Raw genomic sequence first — 13,378 nt, 5'->3', positions numbered from 1 at the left:
TCTATATGTAGAATTTTAGTTGAGGTAGGCCAATTTTATGGCTTTTTATACAAACTGCCAAGTTGTTTTCCCAAAAAATTATATCAATTACCCACCCAGAGACAAGAGAATACCAGTTTCACAGCATCATGGCCATTACTGTGTATTATTTTTTAAATATTTTGTGGTTCATATTTTTTAAATGTTTTAAATTATTTTTCTCATTTAATTAGCAAAATAGTACATCAGAGTTGTTTTAGTCAACAATTTATGAAAAAAAGATTAAAACACACAAAAACTGAAAGAACTGTACAGCAAATACCCATATACCCAATACCTGGACTTAAACATTTTGCAATATTTGCTTTAACACATATGTTGATATCTAGCCATCCCTCTATCCATCAATACCTATTTTTTTAATTTATCTCAAAGTAAGTTGTATTCAACATTATTCTTCATCCCTCACTTTAGCATGTGTACCACTAAACAGAGTTCAATATGTTTTTTACTGGACTTTTAAAACGTAAAATTTAAATACAATAAAATGCATAAATCTTAAGTGTACCATTTGCTGAGTTTTGGCAAACACATACACCTATGAAACACAAACATCTATCATGATGCCATAAAGTTGCTTCATGCCTCTTTCCATTAAACCCTGCCCCCAATACATGCCCCCTTCCCAGAGGCAACCACTATTTTTAGTTTTTTAAATTATAGTTTACACGAGCCAATTCCAGAACTTCATATCAATGGAATTATACAGTATGTAAGTCTTTGGGATGAGTATTCTTTCACTCAGCATAATGTCTTTGAGATTCATCCCTGTTGTTTCATGTACTAGCAGGTTTTATTCTCCCTTTTCATTCCTGAGTAGTATTCCATAGCATGAATATACTACAGGTATTTATTGATTCTCCTGTTAATGGACACCTGGGCTTTGTCCATTTTTTGTCATTTATGAATAAAGCTGTTAAGAATTTCAGAGATTTTTATCTCACATTTATTATTATGAGTGAAGTTACGCATTTTCATTGTATTTATTTACCAGCTGTAACCTCTCTTTAATGAATTATATATTTACTCATGACATTTGCTTAATAATTTCTTGGAGTTTCAAGCATTTTCTATACAAATTTAAGAGCTTTTTTAATAGTAAAGGTATTCCTTCCATAACTACCTTACTTGTAGTTTGTACTTAACTATTTTTATTACTCTGGGGGGGACAGTAATGGCCAAATCTCAAAATTTACTTATAAAATATAAGTTCTATTTTATAATATATTCTGAAATTATCTAAGAGGATTAACTATATATATTTAAAGAATTGTTTTGTTCTCTGTGGAAATTTAATAGCACTATCACAGAAATACACATACACACATTTACAAAACTTTACAGAGACAAAATGAGTGGTTTAAATTTTACTTTAAATTCATGTGTAAGTTCTACACTATCACTAGATTCATAGCTGAGAGCTTATTATGAAGTTCTGAAATTGAGTAATAAGAAGCCTCTGATTCTGGCATATATCTGGAGAAAACCGTAATTCGAAAAGATATATGTACCCCAATGTTCATTGCAGCACTACTTACAATAGCCAGGACATGGAAGCAACCTAAATGTCCATCGACAGAGGAATGGATAAAGAAGATGTGGTATGTATATAAAACAGAATATTACTCAGCCATAAAGAAAGAATGAAATAATGCCATTTGCAGTGACATGGATGGACCTAGAGATTGTCATACCGAACGAAGTAAGTCAGACAAAGACAAATATCATATGATATCGCTTATATGTGGAATCTAAAAAAATGGTACGAATGAACCTATTTGCAAAACAGAAATAGAGTCACAGATGTAGAAAACAAACTTATGGTTACCAAGGGGGAAAGGGAGGGACAGGGATAGATTGGGAGATTGGGATTGACATATACACACTATTATACATAAAATAGATAACTAACAAGAACCTACTGTGTAGCACAAGGAACTCTACTCAATACTCTGTAATGACCTATATGGGAATAGAATATAAACAAGAGTGCATATATGTATATGTATAGCTGATTCACTTTGCTGTACAGCAGAAACACAATATTGTAAATCAAATATACTCCAATAAAAATTAATTTAAAAAAAAGAAGCCTCTAATTCTGATCACCAATTCCAATGGGGGGGCGGTTACACCACCAAGCAATTCTTCAACACCAGCTGGGTGTCCTACAATTCAACTAAATTCTGATATTGTCTACCTGGAGATAGCATCAGAGCCTACAGTTTAAGTGCTCAGTCTCACAGGATGGCACCCTTCCACATACAATTCAGACGCCAACCACAAGTCCAGGTTGTCACCTGTGCTTCTTATAGATCAGAGGTTCCCATGACCTCCTGGAGTTTGATTAATTGCTAGATTGGCTCACAGAACTCAGGGAAACATTTTACTTACTAGAGTTACCAGTTTATTATAAAAGTACAAACTCAGAAACAGCCAAAAGAAAGAGATGTATGGGTCAAGGTATGTGGGAAGGGGCATGGAGCTTCCATGCTCTCTCCAGTCATGCCACTCTCCCTGCATCCCCACATGTTCACCAACACAGAAGCTCTCTGAACCCCATCTTTCTGGGGGGTTTTATGAAGCACTTGTTACAGAGACATGATTGATTAAATCATTGGCCACTGGTGATTAAATTCAAGTTTAGCCCCTCTCCCTGCCAGGAGGTCAGGGAGTGGGACTGAAAGTTCCAACCTCTAATCACTTGGCTGCCTCTACTGGCAACTAGCTTGCATCTTTGGGATCAGTCCAAAGTCACCGCATTAACATAAGAGACACCTTTGCCACTCTCATGGCTTAGGAAATTCCTAGGGTTTTACTAGATCTGTGCTGGAAATAGGACAAAGGCCAACTATATATTTCTCATTATAAATCACAGCATAATGCTGCTAAAATGCCTTTTTTTCAAAGTTTTCCTTTCCCCTGGGAAAATATTTACTGGAAAACTGTATTTAGGAAATTAGGTTAAAATACTGCTTTTGGGTCAATCCATGTGCAGGCAAGACACTTTTTTTTAAGTCTGGCTCTTCCTCTATCTTGGCAGGATTTGAAGATCTCTAATTAACTAAACTGTTCCAAATTGTACAGAGATTATAGTTTTTGAAGTAGAGAGCTGAAAGCTTTCTATCAAAGGACCTATTGTGAGAGAAAGTAGAAAGAAAATGAAGTGGTTGCTAGCCTGGTGTATATTAGGATATTATCAGAGAGAACGATGGCACTTGTCTTTGGAGAAGCTGACAAATCCAGGTAGCAGGGTACCCAAATGCGAATTTTACTTAATGATCTGGCAGTAATATTATGTGATGGTTAATCTCATGTGTCAACTTGACTGGGCAAAGGGATGCCCATTTCTGGGTGTGTCCTTAAAGGCATTAAAGAATGGATTTTGTTACATCCACTTTCCTTTCCCTTTCTACTTGGAACACAATGTCCCATATAAGACCAGAAACTTGAGAAGTATTTCAGTAAAACTTGCCATGCACATCAGAGGGATAATAAGTCCTTGGGTATAAACTGGTTCTATGACCCAGACAGCAATTTCTGATCCCAACACTTATCACATTTCCTGTTATACAAGCTTATAGAACTGTTTCTTTACATCAGAAAACTTAACCGTTTGTAATGCTATATGTGATTATTTGATTGATATAGTCATCCCCCCAGTAGACTATAAGTCCCAGGAAAGTGGGGACCATGACTGGTTTTGCTCACCATTACATCTCCAGCATCTAGTCTAGTAGGTGTTCAATAATTCTGTGATGAATGACTGAAGAAACATATGGTAAGTCCAGAGCCCAGACTTCTGGTTCCACTGGTGCTGCCTTGTGTGACCTTGGACAGAGAATTACATTTCCACTGAGTCTCAGATACCACATTTGGAAGAGGGTCTTCAACAAGATGGTGACTAAGTGTTCATCCACTTTAGACTTCTAATCCCTTTAAATACAAGAAAAGAAACAAAAGATGTCAAGATTAGACAATGGACCAGTAGGGTGCTGGAAGAGAGGCAGTGGCAGAGGGTGGTTGGCTGAGCATCCCCAGGAATGGCAGGAATGACTCCTGGGAGAAATGTGATCTGTCTGCAGCCTTTGGAAAATTGTGAAGGGAAAGAAGTTTCTCATTGAAAACCTCTTTTTTTCTTTCTGTATCCCTTTCTTAAGTCCCCACACCTACCACCTTCAACATGACCATGCCAACAACTCCAGCAAATCAGTGTCATCATGCCTCCCATTCTGTCCTGCCTCTAAGAAAATGCTGGAATTAAACACATTCACGTGTAAGTGCAGTTTTAGTAACCTTCTAACACTTTACTCTCCTGCCATCAGGGTTTGCATTTTCCAACTTAGTCTGTTTGGGGGAATAAATTAAATGATAAAGATTGAACTTCGGGCAAGGTGGGGACTTTTTTGTAGTGGTCAAAGGGAGACTTTCATAAGGCTACTCAAATCCCACGCAGAGGTCCCACGCTCCACCAGCTTCACCTCAGTACCTGGCTCCTAGGAGCATCAGGAAAATCCAAGTGCACAAACCCAGTTCCTACATACCACTTTGCCATTAAAATCATCATTTAGGTTCCCTACATCCCAGGCCTGGGACTCTGGTGAGGCATGTGAGACATTAACCTTGGAAGCAAAATAAGGGGGCACTGAAATACTTAGTAATCAAGATAATATTCCAATGTAACACTTTAAAATCAAAATTAATGCAAAAATCCATGATGAACAAGGTATCAAATTTTTAACGAGCCAACATCAGTATTGTTGATTTTTTTCTTTTGCCTCAGGCTCCAGTATGGCTCGGCTAGGCACTTCCTCGACTCTCACTCCCTTCCGTTCTCATGAAGTGCAACTGTGAGTGCACATAATGAAGTGTGCCAAGGAGGCACCTTGTGCTGACTGCATCATTGTGTGCTGGGGTGGGGGGTTGGGAGAGCACCCAGGGCTCAGGCCAGGGGACCATCCATCCAGGAGGGGCAGAGAGTCCTCAGAATGCGTCCTGGAGGGAGGTTCCCAAAGCCCAAGAAAGGAGCTCTCACTGGAGCACAACCACCCTGTTGAAACCATTACGTGTCTGCACACAGAAATGTCAGAGCCATGTACAGGGTTTTCACATTCTGCCCGGCATACTAAAGCTGGGATCTCTGCCATCAAACAGTGAAATCCTCCATTTCCTGTTCTACAAAAACTTCCCTGTCCTGAAAAAATCCACAAACATAATATTGGTTGCTTTCTATCACTCTAGGAGCAAATGCAGGGAAGGGGGACAAAGAAAGCTATTTCTCTTTGCTGAGCGCTGAGAGAACACGATAAATGATGAAAATGATGACAGGGAAGGATCTGTGTTCTGAGAGACTTTTAGTGAGTCATGAAGACCTCCCACACACACTGTCCCCAAGGGGCAGTGGAGGTGGCGATGAGGCATCTCATCAGTGCCGTTAGTGAGTCAGGCTGCTGTCAAGGCTACAGCTCTCCTCTGCTAACGTAGGCAGGGGGAGAATGCCAAAGGAGAAATGTTCCTTACCTTAAGTGAATGGGAGGATATTTTTGGAATGGAAAATAATCGTTTTTGAAAATAAATAATGGAAGGGGGCCACTCGAACCAAGTACCATACTGTGAAACAGTTGTGGCCAGCCAGACAACTCAAGTGGGATGATGTTGAGGAAGGCAGGCAGGGGTGACCTCAGACATCCAGTAGGTGATATCACTCCACTCCTGGTGCCTCAGCATCACTGTGCTCCACCTGCAATGCCAATATCCTACCTGGGCCATCTCCACTGACCTTTGGTTAGACATTGAGGGCTAAGTTTATCAATGACCTCTCATACTATTTTTTCCATTTTCCTAGAAGACCAGAGAGTGAAAAGATAGGTAATGTCACTTAATCGCATAAATACTGCACGATCATCAAAATTGTTAAGGCATCACAAACAAAAATGCCTCATACCATAAGAAGGAAAAATCTGACTAGTAAAAGAGGTAAAGTAATATGATTACTTTCTTTTTACATTGATGGGTCAATTCTCTAATGGAGATTCTAAAGATTATCCCGCTGAGCTAAAGACCACACTGCTGATAATCGCCCCACTTTTCTACTCTGAAATAAGCAGACCTCGTTCCTAAAAAGATACCCACAGAAAGGGCTGGCTGCCAGGGACGCAGGATGCCCCTGGCCCAGTGAGGGAGGCCGTGCTATCATGTCTTCCAGGCCCAGGTCTCAACACCCTGGAAAAGGCCTCCAGGCTCGATACCCAGCCAGGCTGGGGTTTGCCTAGAGCTGCGCCCAGATCCAGAGGGCGGCACACCCTCCGGACAGCGGACTGTGAGCTGGAAAAAAACAGAAGTAACTAGGCCCAAGGGCCCTACGCTCAGCCAGCCAATGGCCATGGAAGTGGGACGGGACCTGGGGGTCTCCGGGGCAATGGGATACGGCAAGACTTCGCAGCTCCAGCCCCGGGCCATGGTGGGAACCTCGCGGAGCTGAGGCCTTCGCGGCAGCCCTCAGCAGCACTCTCTTCCTGCTACTCTTTGCACTGGGGGTTCGCCACTATGGCATTCGGGGGCTGCCATTTACCGGCAACATCTACTCGCTGGCCGTCTTGGCCGAGCTCCCCTATGTCTACATGAAAAAGTAGAGCCTGCTGTACCATGAGGTACAGCCTGACCTACCTCAGGCAGGGAGGGCCCGAGCCTTCCTCCGGGGTACTTGGGCGGCGCCGCCGCGGGTTGGGGGAAAGCCGCGCCCAGCCGCGAGCCCCTACCACCTGACACCAGCTGGATCTCGGAAGGAATCTCGCGAGGAGCCGCTCCCGCGCCTGCGCAGTGGGGCCTGGGGCTGGCGCAGACCGCCCCGTGGTACGAGTGGTAGGCCTTACCTTCAGCGCGCCCAGCCTCTTACGCCTACGGAGCCGCGCTGTGCGTAGGTTAGCTTCCACCCACCGCTTCTCTACAAAGCCAGGCGTCCGAATTCTAGGACCGAGTTAATGATTAATAGGAGGTTGTTGGATGTTTGCGTTGGGGAACGGCTGGTCTAGGCGTCTGCCGAGAGGCTGAGAGCGCGCAGGTGAAGGCCTCTGGGAAATGACCGTGAAAGAGAGAATGAACTAATGAGTGAAAATCAGTGCGGAGTCCCAGTGCCGTCCTGTCTGCCGGGAGCCAGGAGCGTCCCCGCAGCAAACACGGAGACTGCGCCGGCTGTGGGGCAGCCTGCCTTGCAGTGCGGGCGCCCGGGGGCAGGTCCTCTGGTCCTCCCTGTTTTACAGAGGAGGAAACTGCGGCACAGACCAGCTGAGTGACTGGCAGGCAGCCACGCCGCTGCGAACTAGCAGGGGAAAGGCCAAAATGCTATCTTGTGTTTGGAAGGGTGTCCTGACCTCGAGGAGGCAGAAGTTTCCAGAACACTGACACTAACCCGGCTCACTTGTTTCCTTTTGAATCCATTCTTTTATAGGAAACGACCAGCCAGGCTCTGCCAGGTGCTGGGGATAAAGTGGTGAAGAAGGCAGTCACAGCCCAATTTTAGGTAGTTACAGTCTAGCCAGAGAAAAAAATTAATCTAACGATCAACCACAAATTGTGTTTTGATGGAAAAGTACTGCAGGGCTGTCTGGCAATTGCGGTGTTTCAGGTTTGAGCTTACATCTGTATTTAAACCAGCTTTTACAAGAATTATTCTAGGTTTCTGCAGTTCCCTGATAGTATATGTCGCTAAAGGGAGGCTGGGCTTAGATAAAGCAAATTGTGTAATTCTTAGATATTATTTTCCACCCTCCAGTTCTTCAGGAATTGAGTGTATTTCCATGATTTCCACTGAATATATTTGATCTCTGGTGTACAAAGCATCATTAATATTTAGAGAAATAATAAGATGTGAAAGCGCAAGACGAGAGGTTGAGTCCTCTTTCGTCAGGTAAAACTTGACCTTTACTTGTCTGAATCTTAAGTTTTCGCGATATGTGTAATGGTAATAATAATAACGAAACAGTTAAGTGCTACTCAAATGTTCTTCAAGTAAATGTTAGTTATTAATTACAGAACAACTTATTAGGCCTACAAAGTAGGAAGTGTTTTTAGACCAGTTATATGAAAAGATGTCATGCAGAATAGGAAATTGTTTTTCATACGTAGATATTTGAACTGAAAGGAACTCTGTATTTACTATGAACATTCTTTTGGGAGAAGGGTAATTTAGTCTCATAATAGATTGCAAATTATAAATGTGCTGGAAGACTGTCATCTTGGCATAGGTAGATCTGGTACAATGGATAAAAATTTGGCATGAGTAACCAGTTTTACTGCTGGTACAACTATGTGAGGTAACCGTAGCACTTTGCAAAGAGGGCTCTTTACTATAAATCGAGTAGGGTTGCTATTAGGTGCAAGAGGGACAGAGGAAAAAGAGAAAGCAGCAAAAATGAGAAAGGATGTATGCATTGAAGACATTGTTGCCTAACTCTGCCTTAGGTTGTTTTCAAGTTAAGTCTAACGTGTTAATCCTTTAAGCTACTTGCTCTTTATCTTAGTTGTGAAACACCCCTACAGGTCTTCTGTTGTCTTAGGTATTTTCCAATTTTGACAAAGTCTCAAAGTTGGTATGAGTTGTCAAAATACTATACCTTTTTAGGAAGTGGGAGGAGACTATTATCTCCTGTACTTCTGGAAGATTGTAGAAAGTTGTTTGAATGGCTTATTTATAAATAGAATCTTATTTTTCCACTATCTTATGTTATGATTTGGAGATGTGGGCTCACAAAAAGAAAAAAAAGGAAAGAAAACTGGAACTTTAAAAATGCTTATGAGAAATGACAGTCATTTCAGGTGACACTTACATTTATGAAGTCTGTGAATCCAGTTTTCCTTTACACTTCTTGAAAGGATGGCAACCAGTCCTCAAGTGTTATACATTCATTTTAAAGGCAATCTTGAATAGAAATGTACCACATTGAGGATTACCACTTCCTTGGAGATTCACTCTGAATGTGCAGTGGCTTTAATCTTTTAATTCTGGATCTTCCTACTCTGCTGTCTTCCCAGAATCCTCTCCCCCACCCCCCTTTGATCTTAACCTAAAAACTAACCTCTTACCATAGCTTACAAGGCCCTCTAAACCTTACCCAGTGGTTCCCACCCTTGTTTATAAAAACTGAGTTGTTTTTTTTTGAGATACTGATGATCACACACCATTCCTAAAAGTTTAATATTATCCTCATATCTTTGCACTCTATCTTTTACTCTATGTCTCCGACCTTATTCCCTGTTTCTTAAACATGCTTTACAGCTGTTGTGGTAAATATTTAACAACTGGTTGTTCTCTAGGGGCGAAGAAAGTCCTGATTTGTAGCATTTTAAAAATTCTGCTGTGTAAATCCTCCCAACATGTTTACTTTCAGTCTACCAATGAGATATCACTGAACACAAAGTATTTGGGAAGAGATGCAAACAATGGCTTGCATGAGCTGGTATGAGCAGGCTCCATCATGCCACTGATACTATGACTGTGCCCCTGGTCTCTATGCCTGAAAGCCATTTAATGTCCCCCCAGTGCCTTTCAATCTTCAGATCTCAAATTAAAATTTATTTCTTAAAATAGCTCTTTCCGTAGTTCCTGGCAAGGCTACATCTTTGTTACATATACCTGTGCTGCACTGTACACTTTGATTATTACTCATATTTTATGCTAATGGTTGGTTTCGAACTTCCCTATTCATCCTCCAATGAGAGTAGAGACTGTGTGTCTTCTATTCATCACTGTATCGCTGCCACTGTATTAGTTGTGGCCTGCCATGACACAATACCATAGACTGGGTAACTTAAGCAACAGACATGTATTTTCTTATAATTCTGTAGACTGGAAACTGGAGATCAGGGTGGTAGCATGATCAGATTCTTGTGAGGTCTCTCATCCTGGCTTGCAGACAGCCACCTTCTCATTGTGTGCTCACATGGCACAGAGGGGGTAAGGGTAATGCAGACAACTCTGGTGTCTCTATAAAAGGGTACTAATCCCAGTATGAGGGCCTACACTCATGACCTCATCTAAACCTAATTATTTCCCAAAGAACCCATCTACAGACACTATCACTTAGGGATTAGGGCTTCAACATTTAAGTTTGAATGAGGCTGAATTATTTGATTACCCTTGGAAATCAACTGAGCTCAGCACCAGCTAACAAGATTACATACCTGCCTTACAGAAAGGCCCAGCATTCCTTGACATCTCCCCAGGTCTAGTGTATGTGACAGTACCTTCTGATTTCTCTAGGGTTCTGTGGAGTTGCCTTTGCATTCCTGGGTCCAACTTTCAAGAGACCAAAGGACAAATAGCTTAGTGATCCTGTTGTACCTTGGCATCACCTTTTCTCCTTTTCAAATCCTCAGGTCTGGCTGTTGGGTGTTCTGGCATTTCCAGAATTCCAGTCACGAGTGCTTAAGTAGGCAGCTCTTCAACAAAGGTGGTCTTCATTAGCTATGCTTGGGAAGGGATCTGGCTATGTCATAAGAGCTGTGTGGCATTCACCTGCCACCTTACAAGCTCATTTCCCATTCAGCTTTGAAGCTCCTACCATTCTTTACGGGACCTTCAGTAACTTCCTATATCCAGATAGATGAACTGATAGTTCTCATTTTCAGAGAAGAAATAATTGACTAGACCTGGATCTAGTGACTTGTGAGCTTATTCAGGCTCTTGTTATTTCTTACTTTTGTGGTTGCTATGTTCTTCTGACAGAATGCTGTTCATTTTTAGAGATGTGATGTGATAGCACATTCCAGGAAAGCTTTCTCCATCTGGATTAGATTAGAACATAGCCCCTGTGCTACTCAGAGTGTACCATTTATTAAAATGGATTCCTTTTTTTTGCAATCGTATTATCACCTTTTTAAAAATTGAAGTATAGTTGACATACAATATCATATTAGTTTTAGGTATACAACATAGCAATTTGACATTTATATAGGAGGGATTACTAATTGAGTACCATGATAAGTCTAGTAACCATCTGTCACCATACAAAGTCATTACAATATTATTGACTATATTCCCTATGTTGTACATTATATCCCTGTGACTTATTTATTTTATAACTGGAAGTTGTACCTCTTAATCCCCTTCACCTATTTGCCCAACCCTCCCCATCCCTTCCCCTCTGGCAACCACCCATTTGTTTTCTTTATCTATGAGTGTTTTTGTTTTGTTTTGTTTGTTCATTTGTTTTTAGATTCTATGTGTAAGTGAAATCATACAGTATTTGGCTTTCTCCATCTGACTTATTTCACTTAGCATAATGCCCTCTAGGTACATCCATGTTTTCACAAATGGCACGATTCCATTCTTTTTACGGCTGAGTTATATTCTATTGTCTATATATACCACATCTTTATTCATTCTTCTATTGATGGCCACTTAGTTCTTTCCGTATCTTGGCTGCGGTAAATAATGAACATAGGGGTGCATATATCTTTTCAAATTAGTGTTTTTGTTTACTTCAGATAAATATCCATAAGTGGAACTGCTGGATTGTATTGTGGTTCTATTTTTAATTTTTTGAGGAACCACCATACTGTTTTCCTTAGTGACTGCATCAGTCTACATAGCTTCCACAGTACACAAGGGTTCGCTTTTCTCCACATCCTTGTTATTTGTTGTCTTTTTTTTTTTTATATTTTATTTTATTTTTTTTACCTTACGCGGGCCTCTCACTGTTGTGGCCTCTCCCGTTGCAGAGCACAGGCTCCGGACGCGCAGGCTCAGCGGCCATGGCTCACGGGCCCAGCCGCTCCGCGGCATGTGGGATCTTCCCGGACCGGAGCACGAACCCGTGTCCTCTGCATCGGTAGGCGGACTCTCAACCACTGCGCCACCAGGGAAGCCCTGTTTTGTTGTCTTTTTAATGATAGCCATTCTGACAATTGTGAGGTGATAAATCATTGTGGTTTTGATTTGCATTTCCCTGTTTATTAGTGATGTTGAACATCTTTTCATGTGTCTATTGTCCATCTGTATGTCTTCTGTGGAAAAATGTTTGTTCAGGTCCTCTGCCCATTTATTAATCAGATTTTTTTTAATACTGAGCTGAGTTTTTTATGTATTTTAGATATTAACCCATCATCAGATATATATCATTTGCAACTATCTTCTCCCACTCAGTAGTTTGCCTTTTTGTTTTGTTGATGGTTTCCTTTGCTGTGCAAAGGTTTTTAGTTTAATGTAGTACCATGTGTTTATTTTTGCTTCTGTTTCCCTTGCCTGAGGAAATGGATCCATAAAAACATCACTAAGAGTGATGTCATGGAGCTTACTGCCTATGATTTCTTTTAGAAGTCTTATGGTTTCAGATCTTACATTTAAGTCTTTAATACATTTTATTTTGTATATGGTGAAAGAAAATAGTCCAGTTTCATTCTTTTGCATGTGTCTGTCCAGTTGTTCCCACACCATTTATTGAAGAGATTGTCTTTTCCCCCACTGTATATTAGCTCCTTTGTTGTAAATTAATTGATCACACAAGCATGGGATTATTTCTGGGCTCTCTATTCTGTTCCATTGATTTATGTGTATGTTTTTGTGCCAGTACCATACAGTTTTGATTACTATAGCTTTGTAGTATAGTTTGAAATCAGGGCACGTGATACCTCCATCTTTGTTTTTCTTTCTTAAGATTGCTTTGGCTAAAATGGGTTCTAATTGCCATTTTTCTTCATATCACAAACACTTATTGAGCACCTACTATACTTTATTCTATGTTAAATGTTACAGGGGAGAGCAAAATGGATGCAGTTCCTGTGTGAATGGAACTTTTAGCTAAGGCATTAGATAGTAATCAGATATTCACACTAATAAATTCATAAACTAAAACAAAATGGTGAACTAAGGAAAGGTATGTACACTCTTTGAAATCAGATAAGAAAGAAATACAACCTAGACTCAGGGCAGTTGTCTGGAAAGGTTTCTCTAAGGAAGCAACACTTAGCTGAGATCTAAGAAGTGAGTAAGAATTGACTGCGAACAGAGAAGATACAGGAACTTTGGAACAAGGAAATAGCATGTGGAAAGACACTGTGGTAGAAAGAACATGCAGATTCTGACAAACTGAAAGAGTTATATATATATATATAGTTATATATATATAAAGTATAACTGGAGTTCAGAATGGGAGAGAGCATGGTGAGAAATGAGACCGTAACAGTAGTCAGGTGCCACTTCATACATAGCTTTGTGGTCTACATTAAAGGTTTTGTATAGGACTTGGGGGCTTCCCTGGTGGCGCAGTGGTTGAGAGTCCGCCTGCCGATGCAGGGGACATGGGTTCGTGCCCCGGTCTGGGAGGATCCCACATGCCACGGA

Source organism: Mesoplodon densirostris, chromosome 7 (genome assembly GCF_025265405.1).
Source record: "Mesoplodon densirostris isolate mMesDen1 chromosome 7, mMesDen1 primary haplotype, whole genome shotgun sequence".
Taxonomy (NCBI): domain Eukaryota; kingdom Metazoa; phylum Chordata; class Mammalia; order Artiodactyla; family Ziphiidae; genus Mesoplodon; species Mesoplodon densirostris.
This window is presented reverse-complemented; position numbering follows the sequence as displayed.